Here is a 20,000-nt window from a genome sequence, read left to right as displayed (position 1 = left end):
CCCTCTCACCAATCTTTCACGAAAAACACCCATCTAGCTGAATCCACTGTGAAAAATTTCCCCCACTCTTTATCTGTGCCTAAATCAAAGTGTGGATTCCATAAACAAAGCCTCTTTCTTAGAACTGCACGCCTGTGGAACTTTGTTCCGTCTGCCTGCTTCCCACCTGCCTGACTACAACTTGGATGTGTTCAAGTCCAACGTCAACAAATTCCTAATGAACCGCCCCCTTAAGTAAACACTTCATCAAATCTCCACACTAACGTAATGTACTGGCAATAACCCTTATCCCTGAGTGGCTACCGGGCCTTGATAAGTGGATACCACTGTGTAAAAAAAAAGCTGTTATGTAAAATGACGTAAGGCTGAATAGTTTCTTTTGCACGAACATACTTTCGCATATATTTATTATGAAATCCATAAGTGTCAACGTGTCGTGTTAAGTGTCAACTTGTCGTTTGCAAGTTGCATGCCATTTAACGACTTCAGACATGTTGACGTTTTCTAACTTTCATTTTTATATATCCTTCTTCTTCTGCTGCTTCTGCTTCTTCTTCTTCTTCTTCTTCTTCTGCTGATTCTTCTTTTTTTTCTTCTTCTTCTTCTTCTTTTTCTGCTTATTCTTCTTCTTCTGCTTCTTCTTCTTTAAAACATCAACAATAACAATAAAAACAACAACGTAACTACGCTGGTTATTGAGTTTTCAAACAAATTAAACAGAATATTTTTGTTTTATTCGGGTTTAATATTTCATGTCATATAAAACATGATTTTTTTTCTCTTTTTCAATTTATTTCATGTATTTATTGCTTTTATCCCTGCCAACGAGCGTCCGCAAAGGAGTACCACTGCCTGCATACACGAGTATCGACTTGATTGCAAAACTACTCAACTATGATGTTATTCCTGCTGTATCCATGACAACATAAAATTACGACATGTTTGCTTCCTTGCGTATTTGGTTATAATTTTCTATAGCTGAGTTAACCCCAAGAGAAAATTAGATACATCGAAATATGTTGTACCGCTGCTACAGAAAAAAAGAGTCGGATCAGAACACTTTTTGTTACCTTGACTGAGTAGAAAATTGATTTTGAAATCTAGTGAATAAAATAATATTTTCGGTTCCCAAAATTTCCTCCCTCTAGTCTATCTTTCTTCGTCGCAGACTTTCCACGGAGAGGTTTCCTGTCCAAGACACACATTGCTGCAGGACTCGGACTCTCTCTCACCCTCTCTGTCTGTCTGTCTGTCTGTCTGTCTCTCTCTCTCTCTCTCTCTCTCTCTGCTTTACTGTATTTGTTATATCGCACAAAAAGAACAATTTTACCTTGCGGTAAAATACCAGGTTGAAAAACTGGCGTAGTCTATCCTTCTCTTTAGGGTAGATGGGGCTCTCTCAAGCCATGGTAGGTACACCATCTAGTGATCGCGTCAAGGAAAAACAGTACACTAAATAGGCCTGGCAAATCATCAAGTATTCAGCTACAGATAAGAGTGAACTCGTGGAGTGAGTTCCGTCTCGGCCACGGTCGCGCTGGACGGATGGAAAAGAACGATAAGACAGAGAACATGTAAATAACTAGTTTATTGAGTTATCAAACAATGACAAAACGCATTTATACATAGTAGATGATCATAAGGGCTATGCCAACAGCATAATCTTTTCATTATTTTTACTCTCGAGTATGTATCCATTGATATATAATATGCTTTTATATATATTCTATGTTGTAATAAATGGTTTCATCCTATTTAAGAATTTATTTAACCTGTTTTTCTAGATGACGTCACACTTTCTAATTTTTTTTTTAGTTAATAATTAATCTGTCGGGCTCGGAAATCTTTCTGTTGACCCTTTGAATCTGTACGGCCGACCGAATAAGAACATGTTAGTTCTGTGAATGAAATAAATGGTTCCGTTCGAATTCCATTCAAAATCACGAAATCGACAAAACCATTCCTGATTGCCACAAGATACATGGGAAAAAAGTCCAAGGTTACATCAATCGAACCGTTATAAGAATAACACTCAGAATGAGAACAATAGTCCGAATATCCTAAATAACAGGAGTCACTTTCTCTTTTCCATTTATTTATTTACTATGTCTTGCTCTCTTCGTTTTCGGTTTAAATAATCTCCCTTTTTATTTGAAGAAATAGTTCATTATTAGTAATATATATATATATATATATATATATATATATATATATATATATGTGTGTGTGTGTGTGTGTGAGGTCATGTCATATGTTACTGGTACCATGTAACCCAGTACTACTTGCCTCATGGTCGGTTTACCGGCGACTAAACTGGTTCCCCCACCAGACTTGTTTGGTGAGGAGGGCGGCTAGTCTCCCTGAAGGATTAAAAACAGGACCTTCCAAAAGGCGAATGAATTCTTTTTCTGGGTCAACGGTCAACTAGTATATTTGTGTGTGTGTGTGTGTGTGTGTGTGTATGTGTATCGGGGTGGAGAGGGCTCCCGTAAGCCGTGGTGAAGGCAACCTTTCTAGGAGAAGCAAATCTCTGATTTAAAAAAAAAAACATAAAGCAGAAGACCAGTATCCGCATTAAGCTTGTCTGCAGTTTAATTTGTTGCTGGCTATCTTGCTCTTGCTTGTTGCTAGATCTCAACATTTTTAACCGAAAGAGAGAGACTTAGCTGTCGTACAAAGCTAAGACTCTGTGACATCATCTTTGTATAGATACTCCCTCAGGTATTTGGGCTCATGGATTTTAAATGTCTGAGGGAGTGGCACTCGTCTGAGAAGACGTTGCAATCATGATATATATATATATAATTTAATAAAAGGTATTTTTGAATGCTTGCAATCCAGTAATGCACAATCGTTATGAGCAGATAAATAAATAAATAACGAAATAAATATTTATCAGCTCACAATGACTGTGCATCCCTGCATTGTAAGCCTTCGAAAATACATTTTTATATTTTAACAATGCTTCAAGCAAAGCACGCGATATTTCTTATAATTAAATAATTAATCCAATTACATAAGTTAGATCAATGAAACACACAGCCGTACGGTAAATTATGTCATCGTCTTATTGATCGCAAAATCTACCCAGAAAAAAGAATATTTCTCTTTCTCACACGTAAGATGTCTATATTTCATCTCAAACTTACTTATTAGAACCGAAACAAATATAATAATGTCTGCTTTATTCTATTTCTTGGATGTTTTTTTTTTTTTTTTTTTTTGCCCGGAACGGAGCTGGAAGGTGCATGTAACGCTCAAACATATTATCTGATATCAAAATCAGTAATCTAGCTCAAATAGAGCGGCAGGGCATATGTTAGTTATATTCCATTAATTTGAACTCAGATCTCCGCGTCGTATCAAAAGCGGCCGCGTTAGGCATATTACTATGAACATGAATTTGTCCCAAGGAAAAGCAGTATAATCCCCAATTCGAAAAAAAATGCGTATGTTTCCGTATAACTGTACAATAAGCCGATTTTGTTGGAAGTTCAGATGTTTATAACGTGAAACTGCCCTCACGTAGATTGTTGCTTGGTTATCTTTATAATACCTGCCTATTTGTTTTACTCCATGTTTAGCATTTCCAGGTTATTTAATACAGAATGCAGCAATGTTGGAATAAATTCTTATGCTTTGATTTCCTTATATTTCCAAATATCCGTTTCAAATGGTTGGATTAGGTTCTTTCTTTTAGTAAATACTAGCGGTTGTACACAGCGTTACCCGGGTGTGTCAAGGTGATGTAGTAACGAACACCGGAATGGATTGATAGTGCGGTAGTAGCCGGGGGAGGATCAAAACAACAGTAGGCAGCTCGAGTGAAGAGAGGTGTTAAACAAAGGTGGTAGTAGGCAGGCAAGTCCGAGCCTGTAACGCGAAGAAGTAAAAGGAGGTAAAACACACGTAACGTCTTAGCCGATAATTTTATGGCGAAACCGGAAATCAGGAGCGATGGAATTAAGGCTTGCGAAAATATCGAAGAAAAAAGCGACTCTTCTTTGTAGAAACGACCAAGTTAAGGGTGAATAAATTAATATTTGGGCCAATTTTTCGATTTTCTCGTCTGAGAGGTTGAGCTTCAAAACAATACCGATCCCCACTGGAACCCTCGCGTATATCAAAAGATTTTAGCAGGCATACAAGCATCAACACACATGAACAGATGTTTGTGATTTATATGATAGTCTAGCCTGGGTGTCCGGAGGTGTGTGTTGAGCAAACAGAAAAGAAACGTGGAAGTCGACAGGCAGGCTTGAACCCGTACCGCGAAGGAGGAAAAGAAGGTGAAAAACCTTCAAAAACGTGACGTCTTGGTCGTTGTGCCTATCGCCAAACCAGAAGTGATGTAGGTTTTTATTGAAGCTAGACAATCGAAAACAGTGGATGACTTTCTTAAATATCGGCGAAAAAAGCGCCCCCTCGCCCTCTCGAAAAGTGTCTAGTGAAGGGTGAAGGAATTACTGTTGTAATAAGTGTACAGGGGTCAAAAGGACAATTTCGGAGTAATTGCGTGTAGTGGAAATTTGGTAAATTGGATTACTTAAAGGGGAACGGCTCATAAAGAACTTGTTTACTTTGGACTTGAAGACGACCATATTATAGTCAGCTGGAAAGCGGACAAATGGAAAAGAGTTCCACAGGTGTGCAGTTCTAAGAAAGAAACTTTGTTCATAGAATCAACGTGTAGGTTTAGACACAGATAAAGAGTAGAGGAAATTATTGTTTTCAGCTAGACGAGTGTTTCTCGTGAAGGTTTGGGAGGGGGGCCGTAGTTTTGAGCTCAGACGAAAACTTGCCATGACAATAACGGTAAAACAGAGGCAGTCTCGCAACATCTCTTCTGTGAGAAAGAGGTTGCGGGGAAGAAAAACGGCAACCCCCACTAAGCTACGAAGTCTATTTTGAACTCTTATGATGAATCAAGTAATTTTGGAACAAGCCTTCACTCTTTGGTGTCTTTATGTATAGAAATATTTTATTAGGTTAGATTAGTAGTTTTATTTGACGGTATATCAACTTGTTTCCGGCTATTAAATGCCAAATCTAGTGATTATAGAACAAGGTTTTATTCTTAAATTTCCCCATATATACAAAGATTTATTAATCATGTTTGAGCTATTTGTTTTGTTTTACGAAATATCAAGCTTTTCGAGTTATTTAATACTTACTTTAGTAATTTTGCAACAACTGTAATGCCATATATTTTTATATCTTCAAATATTTATGAACAAGCTGGCTCACGGCGTTGCCCGGTCGTAAAATACGCATAAATAGTATATTGTAAATGATGCAGAATTCTTATTCATTATAAACAGAAATACCGTAGACATGAAACTTAACGTTAAAATCAATTTCAAAAATGAGTTTTAAAAAAATAACTGAAATAAATTTAAACAAGCGCATGCGAGTATTATGTTTTTTTTCTAAACATTTCACTTCTTGAAAGTAAAATAAATTACTCGAGCTGAGATCGAAACAAAAATCTAAAGTCAAGTACGACAACCCTACAGCTAGCTGGACTCGATCTTTAAAGAGTGTTTTCAAACCATATAATTCTTAACATTCACTGCTCCTAACGTTTGATTTTTCAATTTGGGGCCTATGTCAAGATGAAAACCGATTAAAAACTGTTCTACGTGTCTAAATAACCTACATACCAATTTCAAGTATGTGCATTTAAAACTCATTAGGCATATAGGTGAAGAAGTGCCCTCTCTCTCAAAATTTTCGAGTTTATGAATGTCGAGTCAAATAATTATAAAAATAATTTTTCATAGTTCAAGTTTTTTGCATATTCACATATTTATTCATTGTGTTTTCTCTATAGTTTTCTAGAAATTTTTTAAAAATTTTATGCGAGCATTATAAAACTTTTTCAGTTCTCTAGGTAAAAACGGATTTTCATATTTCAGTTTCTCATATATTTTCATATTTAATCATGACGTTTGGTTTGATTATTTCGTTTTACAGCATATCGATCAGAATCGAGAATATTTTATGGCATATCTAATATTTTTAACGATGTTATGCTTACAATTTTTAGTATATACATATATGCATATGTATATATATATGTATATGTGTATATATGTGTGTATATGTGTGTATATGCATATGTATATATATATGTATATGGGTGTATATGTGTGTATATGCATATGTATATATATATATATTTATATGTGTGTGTGTGTAAAGGGCGAATGAACTCTTTTTCTGGGTCAACGGCCAACTAGCACCGTGTATATTTGTGTGTGTGTGTGTGTGCGTGTGTGTATATGTGTATTGGGGTAGAGAGGACTCCCGTAAGCCGTGGTGAAGGCAACCTTTCTAGGAGAAGCAAATCTCTAATTTAAAAAACAATAAAGCGGAAGACCAGTACCCGCATTAAGCTGGGCTGCACTTTAATTTGTTTCTGGCTATCTTGCTCTTGCTTGTTGCTGGATCTAAACATATTGAACCGAGAGAGAGAGACTTAGCTGTCGTACAAAGCTAAGACTCTTTGACATCATCTTTGTATAGATACTCCCTCAGGTATTTGGGCTCATGGACTTTAAGTGTGTGAGGGAGTGGCACTCGTCTAACAAGACGTTGCAATCATAATATATATATATATATATATATATATATATATATATATATATATATATATATATATATATACTATTCATGATGTTTTGTTTGAGTGTTTTGCTTTACGGTATATAAACCCTTTTTCATGTCATTAAATGCCGAATCTATTAATTTATGTAAAAGGTTTTTACGCTTTGATATTTTTATATATTCAAATATTGATTTATATCTTTAAATATTGATTGGTCTGTTGTTTTCGGGGGTGTACAATAGAGGAACACTTCTTTGCTTTATTTACTTAGCAGATGATTGCTGGTCGCAAAAAGGACTAGAAGAAAACATATAGTATCATTGTTTGATGCATTTTTAAGAAGAAACCAGTATCTTTAGAAAGCCTAATATACTAGCACGAGAACATCGAAGAAAAATTATGCACTTGACTACTCATAACCAGCAAACATCTTCAACACCGAATCCAGCATCGAAAAATCACTTGATCATTTGGTTTCATGTTTCTCGATTGCTATCTGAAGTGCGGGGTGGTATTTCAAAAGAAGATGCTCATATGATGTTGGTGTTTACTGCTAATTTAAAATCCAACGAATTTCTACTTTTTTCTACACAAATCCAATTAAATAATTTAATCAGCTCTCATGTTGCCGCTCAAAACTGTGTCAAAACAAGTAGCCGAGTTTTTATTTCAACATGCTCACATGCAATCCTTACCTGGTCTAATCGATCGAAAACTGCTTTTTTTCTAAAGCTTATTAAAATCTATTAAAATCTGTTATTTCTGGACAACTTTTAGTTTATCCAAAAAAGTAACACTCTGAAGTGTATTATGTTTAAACACAGAATAATATAATATTTTTCTATAATTGTTATTAGAATTTTAAATTTTAATTTTTTTTCGAAAACACGCATTTTCGCCGAATGTAAAAAAAAAACATATATAAAGTGTTTAGACATTATGTTAAACAAAGATGGCGGCAGTAAATTAAAAAAAATAATTAAACCCCCCCTTTTTTATATTATGAAAAAGAACTTTCTGACTCAATTTTGTTTGACTTGAGAACAGAAAGTAAATATATATATATTTTTAATTCGTCTTCATTCTCATTTGTAAAACCTATCGATATATTGGTATAATGTGTGCAAAAAGAAGCCATTTTTATCACAATATTTTTTTGTAGTTTTATACAGGTATACATATTTTCAAATATTTATATACACATAAAATATACATATTTTTCAAAGTCATATATAAATATACATACTTATTAAATTTATACACGTACATACAGATGTATACCTTTTTACAAATAGATACGCATTTAGTTTTGTTAAACAAAAAGGCGAAACAGTCTATTAGATATGTTTAGTTTGATAATTTGATTAGGAAGACGAGAAAAATGGTCGTAGTTTATCATCATAAGCGAGCAAATTTACAATCTATTATTATTATTATTATTATTATTATTATTATTTTTATTATTTTTATTATTATTATTTCTGTTGTGTGGTTTCATTAGATAGGTGTATTCATGATTAAATTCCAAAAGGTTCGGCGAAACGTTTTAATTTTATACTCTTGATAGGTTTTAGTGAAAATGGCGGCTATATTATTCTCAGCTGTCACATAACTTGAAGAAGTAGATTTTTTTTACTTATTTCACCATTTATGAAATGATATCTGATATCAATAGGTAGAATGGTGCTGAAACCATTACCATTTTACGTGTTGAGACATGTTGAACAAAGATAGCGGCAGTGAATTCCAAACATTTTAACACCATCAATATATTTTTAATAGTTTTCGAATCAGTTAAACAAACTTTGTATGTCTAAATAAAATTTACTATGATTGTTTATAATAATATTAAAACATATTTAATTACAATTACCTTATATTTAAATAAATTCAATTAATTCAATTATGTAGCATGATTGTACATTTTAGGAACATGTGCTTACCGCCGCCATCTTAGATTTTCGGTATTGGAACCCAGTCGCGTGTAAATATTTATTTTAGTATTTTAATTAATTTTAATTTAAGTAGTCAGGCAAATACTTTTTGTTTATATAATTTAATTTAATTATAATTACAAACGTTATTCATGGTGAAATATGTACGTTTTATGTTTTATAATTTTTCCTCCATAATAATTGATAAATCAAGCTTTAAATGTTTCATAATACTTGTTAAAACTAAGGAGAAGTTTGATATAAAACATAAATTTTTAGCATTATATTTCTGAGTTTTAATATCAGATTTATTTAGTTTTTAATTCCATAGTTTAAATCTATTTTTCCTTTCTTATTTTCTAATTAATAATAACCAATGTGTTACACAAACTACTGGGTGATCAAAAAGTCAGGTAACATTTTAAAGAAAAACGATATTAGCAATACACGTATATTTAAGTACCATACATTGAAATATAAAATGAAACAAACATGAAATATGTTTATTTTGTAAACTTAAATCTTTCTTCAAAATGTTTAGAATTGTTCACCTTTTTATTCCTGATTGGCGTGCCATATTTCGTTATGATGTTTGGGGGGGTTCATCCACAATTGCCTGGACAGTAGCAATATTCTCATTAGACCGACCGGTCTTGGTCTTCCTGACCGAGGTAAGTCAACAACCGGTTTCATCAAATTTCCTATTTAATTTAATTACATGCTTTCGTGTTACCGTAAAGCCAGGAAACAATGTAAAGAACTGGCGCGCAGTTTCAGCAGCATTTTTATTGTACTGAGTGTACAATCTTACAATAGCAACCTTTTGCGGCGTTGTCAACTTTTGGGTGGTCATTATACCTGAAAGAAAGAAGAATATAAATGACACAACACATAGATTTAAAATTAAAGTTTATATATTACACTCAAATATTTAAACTAATAATATTAAACGAATAGAGATTATAATGGATCATATTGTTTTTTCTACCTTTAGCATGTTAACTGACTTTTTGACCACCCTGTAGATCATATTGTATTTTTCCAAATTCTTTATTGCATAAATGAAGTTGACAAAGATTTTTATTTGGTGGCCAATAAAATTGCCGTTTTTTGGTAATCCTCCGGGGAGATAAAACTTGTTGAGATGTCACAACCATCATCTATGGAATCCATGACTTCGTAGTTATAGTTAATTTTCAAAAAGGGAGATCACAACGGGCTACCATATCTTGAGAAAATCCTGATAAGCAGACACAAATACTACTTATAATTTTCACAGCCTATTAATTTATTATTTATTTATTTTGTATCGATTCTTTAAAACATGCTTTATTTACTGGTACACGAAAAGTTTACACACTCTAAATATATGTTTATTTATTTTTAAAAAAATTAAAAGCATGCCTATTTCAGGGTTTCTACAAAAAAATTGTTATCCTTATTTGAAAGATAATAATTATTGTTAATATATTCAATGAATCTCGCACTTCAATGCGCAAAAGATAAAAAACACATTAAACACATTTAAAATTCGGATTTCAATCTTCGATATCGAAGGCACTTTGCGACTTTTATTTTTTACACTCGTTCACCCTCTTACCACAAAATGAGTGTGTGCTTACTTGATCGCTTGGAATTTAAGTGGGTCGAAAAAGGGGCTTACTAGGGGAGAGGCTTGAGTCTCCTCCAAAATATATTTATCAAACAAACGTGAAAAAAGTTAAACCATATAATGTGCTTCCTTTAGTTATTAATCGGTGAAATTTTTATATTGATTAGGTAATTACCTGATTTTTGGTAGATTTTAAAACACGAGCTTTGTTCCGAAAATCAAAAACATTCCATAAGTTTGGCGGTCAGAAAAAACTGATAAAAAAATGGAATAGATATAAAATCCAAAAGTGTTTCTTATGTAAACTTTACAGATTAAGAATATTGAAATGTTCTCAAATCTAAATCTTAATGGACTATTGGAGCAAAGCTTCCCTATAATATCAAACATAATATATTTTTATGGAATTTGGAATCGTATGCAACAAAGTGTTTGACGAAATAAATACGAATTTGTAATTGTGTCCATGCTGTCGAAAAGCCTGCGAAAACTGAATGACGAGTTTGCGAACGGTAACGAATAACATTATCTGATGAAGCGCAAATCGCGCATAAAAATGATATATAACATGTATATATACATCAATGAATTAATCCAGAAATCATATATAAAAGTAACATACGTGAAAAAACGATATTATTTTTGCACCAACTTAATATTAATAGTGTATCACATTTTACGTACGTAAATATGTCAAGGTTCCCGGATTATAAATTGTTTGATCGGGGAATCCTATTTGCCATAAAAGAAGGATCAAACGTGATAACATTCTACGAATATTAAATAAGTATATTGATGCACTAATTTAATGTTCGCAATATTTTATCACCTTCTATCCTTTTTAATGAAAAGGATCTCTTCATCATCGAAGACGCAATGTGAAAAAAATATATATAAAAAAAAATGATGTAATTTTTGGGCCGTATGTGAAACTAAAAGATAACTTGTCGTCTTCTGGCTCGGTTTCAAGGACATTATCTTTTCTGTCTTAAGGTGCTATAATTATAGTATGGGATCTCCGTTCACGCCGATTGTCAATACAATGGAAGTATGTCACAGACTCTGATATAGGATATTGGAGCTAATAATCAGATATATTCTGACACTACATTAACCAGATTACTAAGATAAATACTTTTACAGTTTAAACAAAAAGGCTACAAGATTATCGCGGAGTCTCCATTTACGTTTAACGCTCACAGATTGTCTAGCAGCAACATCTTACATATGATAGATGCCTCTGTGGAATTTCCACAGGTCGCACCAGTTATACTATTATTATATGATGAAAGATCGTCGCAGTGACTTTTTGTACCTGATGACTGATATTTGAGTCATTAAAAATATTACTATATATATATATATATATATATATATATATATATATGTGTATATATATAAATATATATATGTGTGTGTGTGTGTGTGTGTGTGTGTTACTACTTAATATAATCACATAAATTGATATATGAAAGTATAAATCTATGCGTAAACTTTATGTATTTACTTAGAAGTGCTTAATACGTAGGTAGAGCTAGGTGGTAAGTTATAAAATATATATGGCAATTAAGCTACGAGGATATATTCCGCGTTTCATCCACGCTAGGATTTGTCAGACTTATACATAAGCCTGACGAATAATATCATGGATGAAACAAGGAATATTCTGTGTAGCTTAATTGCCATATATAATTTATAACTTATATATATATATATATATATATATATATATATATATATATATATATATATATATATAACCATATAACGTGCTACCTTTATATATATATACGTATATATATATATATATATATATATATATATATATATATATATATATATATATATATTCTGACACTACATTTACCAGATTATTTATACAAGTACTTTTACAGTTTTCACAAAAGTCTACAATAATATCACGGGATCTCCATTTACGCTGAACGTCCCAGTAAAAATGTGTTACATATGAAAGATGCTTCTGTGGTATTTTCCCAGACCCCGCTTGTTTAAGATGAACACAATGGAGCTATGTAATAAATTAGAAAAATTCAGGTTAGCGAATGTAAGTATATATACACGTGATGTTTCCTTTTTCTATGGAACCAATCGGATTCATTGTTTTCCTTCCCCCAACTCGAAGAACATCATTCATTCTTGAAACTCCGACACCCTATTTTTTAGCTTCCTCTCTCGCATTTTGATCGCATCCGTACTCATAGATTCTATTGGTTGTTTTCTCGCCCAAACTAATCGAAAACGAGTAGGCGGTCTATTATTTAGAAAAGATCGGAATGGTCTTTCTATGCTATTATTTTATCCTTTTCCACATTGTACGTCAATTGAAATGATTGTAAGTCAAAGAGTGTATTGTTAGTTGTTTTTTTTTTACAAGAAAGCCACTATTTATCAAGGATCTTATACCACTCGAGGATAAGAGTTAATTTATGTAAGATGATATTGTAAGTAACGACTAATGGTATAGATTGAGTAGACTTTGGATTATTTAAGGGGACGGCTCAGCAAGAATTGTTTTCCTTGGACTTTAAGGTTACCATATTGTAATCAGCCAAAAATTAGGCAAGTGCAAGGGTGTTATAGGAAATAAGATTTGTTCATGTAATCTGTGTTTATATATAATGTTGTCCGCCACCCAATACATGTTGTGTACAGTTTCAGTCGCAGAGAAAACTAAATCAAAAATAGGAAAAAGCTTCAACTCGCTTCTTCTATGTAGCAACATTTGTGTTCTCAATTTTACAGCCGTGATTTCACCGATGTAATCTAGAACGTGATCTACGTATCTCAGGAACAATCGTCCCTCTCGTGATTGTTCTTTCCTTTTTTTACAGTCCTTTTCCCCCACTGGTGACGTCACTTCGAATTCATTTATACACGCGCATTCGCGCTATGTAATACTTAGATTTAGGCACAAATAGAGAGTCCAGTACCATAACCATTCGATCAGCTTGTCACGATATATAAAAAGTGTTTTTAAAACGTTTTTGTTCTTCAGATAAGGAAGGTGTCTTGTGAACGATTCGCGCATGCGTATTCGTGATCCAGTTGACAAACAGATGAAAATTCGAATATACAGTGATGATCATATTTATTGGCACGGTAAAATGAAAGTTAAATTTTGTCTAATAAATTCTAAAAAAGGGATTAAATTAAAGAAAATAACAAAGTATATTATGTATTTTTAACTGGCCTTTCCGATGCAGCAATCGGATTTTAGAAAAAATAAATAACAAAGGAACAACAAACATATATATATATATATATATATATATATATATATATATATATATATATATATATAGTCTTCTCTCAACAGGCAACACACCCAAAATCATGGCTGCCTGTTGAGAGAAGACTATACATCTGCCTTACTTTTAATGCTAGGTTTATTCATGGTGTCTTTTTAATTTAATAAAAAACCCTGAAAATGTTCTGACGAGGAGACCTTGTTTATTAAAAAACTATATGTAATAAGTGTTGTTCGTAACTGGATGTCTACCACAATAAAAAGCACTGTTTTCCGAAACGATCGTACAGATAATTGATTTTGTTGTTGTTCATTCTTATGAAACGTATTTTTAATTTAATTTTAATTTGATTTTTTTTAATTTTAAATTATCAATCACATTACTTAATATATATATATATATATATATAAACACATATATATATATATATATATCTGTGTGCGTGTGTGTGTCTAATTATATATATATGTATATACTAGTATTTAAGCCCGACGTTGCCCGAGTGTTTGGAGTTGTATGTTGAGCAAAAAAAAAAAAATAAATAAAAATTGACCTCGATTATGACCCTTCAACATTTATTGTTTTGGCCTCAAATTAATTTATTAAGTTAGATCCATGTCTAAGCAAGCTATATCTAAAAATTCAAGTGTTAAGACCCAAAATTTGCGTAGGAGATTGGTAGCGTTCTCAAAGGTCAACTCGTTAGACTTTGACCAGTTAACATTAACTTTTATATATATATACTGGCATGGGTGCCTGGCGTTGCCTGGGTGTTTGGAGGTGTATTATGAGCAAAATAAAAAAAACGGGTATTTTTTTATTATCCCCCTTTACATTTAATAATATTAAGTTAGATCCATGCTTAAAGAACCTATATCTAAAATTTCATGTGTTTTGGCCCAACATTTTCGGAGGAGTTTGGTAGAGGTCTCAAAGGGCAAATCGTTGAACTGTGACCCCTTACCAGCCAAATTTCTGGCCGGAACGCGATCAGCTAGATTTTCTAAAAGCTCAGTACTCTGTATATCAAATTTCGAGTCTGTAGACTAAAAATTGACAGAGTTACTACAGAAGGAAATATACACATACAGACAGACACACAGACGGACACAGAGACGTTCAGATTTATAGCTATACTAGCATGGGTGCCCGGCGTTGCTCATGTATTTGGAGGTGAATGTTGAGAAAAAAAAAGCGGCCAGTTTTTTTTTACACTTTGACCCCTATTATGCCCCCTTAACCTTTATTATTTTGGGGATAAATAAAATTATTAACTAAGATCCTTGTCCAAGCAACCTATATCTAAAATGTCAAGTTTTTAGACCCCAAATTTTTGGAAGAAGTTTGCTAGAGTTCCGAAAGGCCAAATCGTTGAACTTTGACCACTTAATTTCGAACTTTCTTGCGAAAACCGATCACATAGAATTTCCCAAATCTCACTACCCTGTATATCAAATTTTGAGTCTGTAGGCTGAAAATTGACAGAACTATCGCGTAGGGAAATGGACACAGACAGACACACAGACGGATAAACAAAAAGACTCACAGATACACAGACATGTTCATTTTTTTAGATATACTAGCATTTCGGCCCGGCATTGCCCGGGTGTTTGGAGGTTTATAATGAGCAAAAAAAAAACACACACACAAAAAAAAAAACACACACACACACAAAAAAAAAAAAAGGTAAATTTTTTAGCTTGGAAAATTTACATGAAGGGTATTCATACATGCAGCAAGCATTTTAATCAGTTTTGGGGCGAAAATTTGGCTGGCATGAATCAAAGTTTACAGAGCTTACCTTTGCAGATACCACCATACTCCTCCGCCAATTTTGGGCATAAACATTTGCAATTGTAGATGTAGGTTACTTGGATATAGAGGCTAATATTTGAATTAAACTTGAGCCAAAAACTAAATGTTACGGGGTCAAAATTGGAGTCAAAGTAATCAAAAAATGGATGTCTGCGGTCTCTACCAAATTGTTCATGGTAGTTAAGGAAGCCTATAATATAGTAAAGCATTACATTACATATTTACACTTTTTAATATATACATATGCACATAAGGTAATAAACTGTACATAGGCCCCAAGCAAAGCCGGGCGAGACTGCTAGTATCTACAAAAGTGAAATTATCTGCGTGTGTGTGCCTATGTATATGTCCCTACCATATAACTTTGTCAATTTTCGGCCATGCACTCGAGATTTTACCAAAGGGGTATTGAGATTTTGGAAAATCTTTTTTTAAAGGTTTACGAACAAAAATGTGGCTGACAAGCGGTCAATGTTCAACGATTTGACTTTTGAACACTCTACGACACTCCTCTGTCAATTTTGAGTCTAAGAACTTGTAATTATATATATATATATGGTTGCTTGGACATGAATCAACCTTATTGATTGGATTTTAGCCCCAAACAATAAATTATAAGGTGTAAAAATTCGGGTCAAATTTAAAAAAAAATGAGACCTTTGCGGTTTCTACCAAATTACTCAGCAATTTCTAGTCTAAACATTTAAAATGTTACATAAAATAGAATTGAGAGATGAGAAAACTTTTTAAATGGTTTGGGTCGAAAATTGGCGCTTTGGTTTAAGTTCAAAATATTTGACCTTTGCAGTTTCTTGCAAACTACTCAGCCGATTTTGGGGTCAAACATTCGAAATTTATACATAACGGGTATTCAGAGATGCGGCAAGCATTTAAATCAGTTTTAGGGTGAAATCTGGCTTCGAAAATGTCAAAGTGTAAAGACTTGACCTTTGCAGATTGTACTAAATTCCTCCGTCAATTTTTAATCGCGTGCAAACGACTCTATAAATCACTCGGTCGGTCGGTAGGTCGGTTTGTCGGTCAGTCGGTCGTTCTGTCTGTAACACTTTTGTGCTTGGCATTTTGGTAGAGATCAAAGGCCCGTTGTTAATAGATGCTGTTATTAGCTATTTAAGCTTTAATTGGCCTTTTAGCGAAGACCAAAGTGTAGTATCTATTCCGGCAGATACTGCAAGCAAAGACCATATGTGGAGCAATCCCACATATAAGGCCTTAGTCAATCTAAAGGCAACCCTTAATACAATTTGTCACAAACCAGCTCCCCTACTCCCCGGGGAGATGGTCCGCAGTTCTCCTTCACTCCTCACATTAAAAATCGGTCTTGTATCTAATTTGCTCAGTGGTGAAGCAAATAAATACAGCTTTTCTTGGCGTTTTGGCCAAGATAAAAGTGGAGTATCTATCCGGCAGATACTGCAAGCAAATACCATATGTGGGAGCAATCCCACATATAAGACCTGGGTCAATGTAGGGGAAACTCTTCATACCAATTGTAATGATCCAGCTGCCCTACTCCCCGGGGAGTTGGTCCCCATTTCCCCTTCACTCCTTACATTAAAAATCGGCCCTGTGCCGAATTTTCTCCACGGGGAGCAAATAAATACCCTTTTCTTTGCCTTTTGGCAAAGATCCAGGTGTAGTATATGTTCTTCCTACATGCTGTCACAGGGGATCACTTTTCTGTATTAATTTCATGTAAAATGATCACACAATTTACAACCAGTCAGTCTTAAAGCCATTCAAGTCATTCTCCAGCTCATTCAAGTTGTTTTTGAAGGATTCCAGTTATTGTGCAATTATTCTGCACTGAAGATTCCCGAGAGGAGGAAACACTAGTGTCTGTAGGTATTTAATTATTATAGAAGAAAATAATTAAATATATATATATATATATATATATATATATATATATATATATATATATATACATGTTTTATTTTTTCTTACCGTATCTTTCTGTTAAGTTACATTATTGTTTCGGCTACTCGGCCGTTTTTTTTTGGACCGTCTGTAGCGTCCTCAGACATTTACAGAAATGTTCGCTATTTTAAGATGAGAGTGCTACAGTGAACTTTCACTCTTTGACTCTTTCATCCCAAAATAGCGAACATTTCTGTAACAGTCTAAGGACGCTACAGACGGCCCCAAGCAACAGCAGAATAGCCGAAAAAATAATGTAACTTAACAGAAAGATATGGGAATAAAAAATAAAACGCATATTTGCTCTACAACAGTATTGAGCACTATCTTCAGTTTTTATTATTTACCATCTCCACTATATATATATATATATATATATATTTTGACTTATATGTAATATACTGAGTTCGTGTGATTCAGTAAATTTTCATATACCAATAGGTTTAAAGTCAAAAATGATTGACTAAAGAATTAAGATACACATTTCATAATTGAGCATTAATATAATGGGTGTGCAAAATCAGGACTTCAAGACAAGATGTTGATGGAAACAAAAAGTGTATTTCATTTTCCGTTCCAATTGTTTCAATGTCTATTCGACAATTTCAAGCTATATATCGTTTGAAAATTTTCAAAAACCAGCATTTCCTCAGAATTTATGGATAAACACACTTTAGGCAATGTAGCATTTTTTTAATAGAAAGAAAAAAAGGCGGGGGGGGGGAGGTAATCTCTAACGGGAAACGCATGCTTTAAAATGTTCATGTCAATCCTTCATATATATATATATATATATATATATATATATATATATATATATATATATATATATATATACTAGCATTTGAGCCCGGCGTTGCCCGGGTGTTTGGAGGTGTATGCTGAGCAACAAAAAAAAGAGTAATGTTTTTTTTTATTTTGACCCCTATTATGACCCCTTAAAATTTATAGTTTCGGGCTCAAATTACTTTATTAAATTAGATCCAGGTTAAAGGAAGCTATATCTAAAATTTCAAGTGTCTAGACCCAAAATTGTCGGAGGAGTTTGGTAGAGTTCTTAAAAGTCAAATCGTTGAAATTTGACCCCTTAACAGACAAATTTCTGGCTGATACCCGTCCCATCGATTTTCCCAAATCTCAGTACTCGGTATTTCAAATTTCGAGTCTATAGACTAAAAATTGACAGAGTTATTGCGTAGGGAAATGTACACAGACAGACACACAGACAGACACGTTCACTTTTATATATATATATATATATATATATATATATATATATATATATATATATATATATATATATATATATTGATAAGTATCAACGGATGTTCACTTGCTTATGCATTTATTGTCGGATAAATCGTCCATAACTTATTGCAGTCTACATTGCACTGTAGAGAACATTTAATCCTTGCTCTTTACAGATTATAATTATGTCCACGTATAGATTTAATTTCGGTTGCGTTTCTGTCACTAGTTACGTTTCTTCGCACAATTTATTTAACTGTTGTAAAATATTTGAAAGAGGGAAGTGGGCACTTTCTTAGTTTACGGGAAGCCTTTTGTAGAGAACCCATTTTAGAGATACATGTACCATTCTTACTAAAACGTAAAAGATCGATAGAAATAAACCCACACATAATAAGAGGTATAATGTTTTTTTTGTCTAAAATGGGAGCTTTAAATATAAAAACGTAGAAGTGCTCTATATATATAGGAACGATAAAATTGTCGCCATAGAAACGGCATGTTTCCATTTCCATTTGATGAAAACTGATTTGCTATTTTTCCAGTTGTGTACAAATTCAACAAGAGATGAAAAGTCTTCTATCATGTCTGAATGTGACACAAGGTTCAATGAGGGAGATCAGAGAGGGATATCATGTTTTCTTCACATGTTATGCCAGCAGGACCATTGTCAGCACCCTCAAAATTCATATGTTGATTTCCACGAATATTAGGGACGTGCACAGGGTGAATGAAATCAAAGTTTCAGACCAGGGTTATTGTCTTTGATGTGGTTTCAAGTAAGGGGCACATCATTCCAACTCACATTTTCGAAGTCGGTTTGAAAAGCAACACAAAGTGTACTTGGGTGCGCTTCTGTGGTAATCCTCTTGTCAGGTGGCCGCTGACAGATACTGGGTGTGTCGGTGCCGACCCACAAGTCCAAAGAGACCAAGATTTGGCTTCAGAAGGAGTGCTTCTATTGTCTACCGTTTTCTCACTGGCCTCATTCGACCTGACTCTGCTGGGCTAGTTCGTTTGGCTATACGTTGAAAACATCACCAACGTAACCTCTTAAAACGCCGTCCAGATTAAGATTTTGAAATTCATCAACTGTAACAATTAGGCTTTAGTGGGGTGAAATCCGATTACTGCTGTAGCTGTTTATATGAACCCGAAATTATAAAAATTAGTAATCGCATGAGAAGCATGCCAATGAAATATTGAATTCTGCGACAATTTCCAATGTTTATACAAAAATCTGTTGAAACTAATTGAAGGATTCTGGTATGTTTAGAGTTTAATATTAATGGAAGTAATGGTATATTTCGTCTTCACTGAGAATTCTATATTAATCATAGATTTCTTCGTTATTTTGAATCCAATATATGATGTTTGAATCCGATATAAAATCATAAAAGAGTCGTAGAGCAAAAAATCAACAACAAAAAAAAACACTAATAAAACAGACGAGGTCAAGTCAGTACAACAGATGCATAATAGATGAAAAACTTATTGAATTTGACAATACTGATTTAATATCGACTTTTTACCTCCTATAGGTTCTATCTTTTTAAGCAATATGTTGTCTT

This window comes from Euprymna scolopes, chromosome 30 (assembly GCF_053919585.1).
Source record: "Euprymna scolopes isolate OS-2025 chromosome 30, ASM5391958v1, whole genome shotgun sequence".
Classification (NCBI taxonomy): Eukaryota; Metazoa; Mollusca; class Cephalopoda; order Sepiida; family Sepiolidae; genus Euprymna; species Euprymna scolopes.
Note: the sequence above shows the minus strand (reverse complement) of the source record.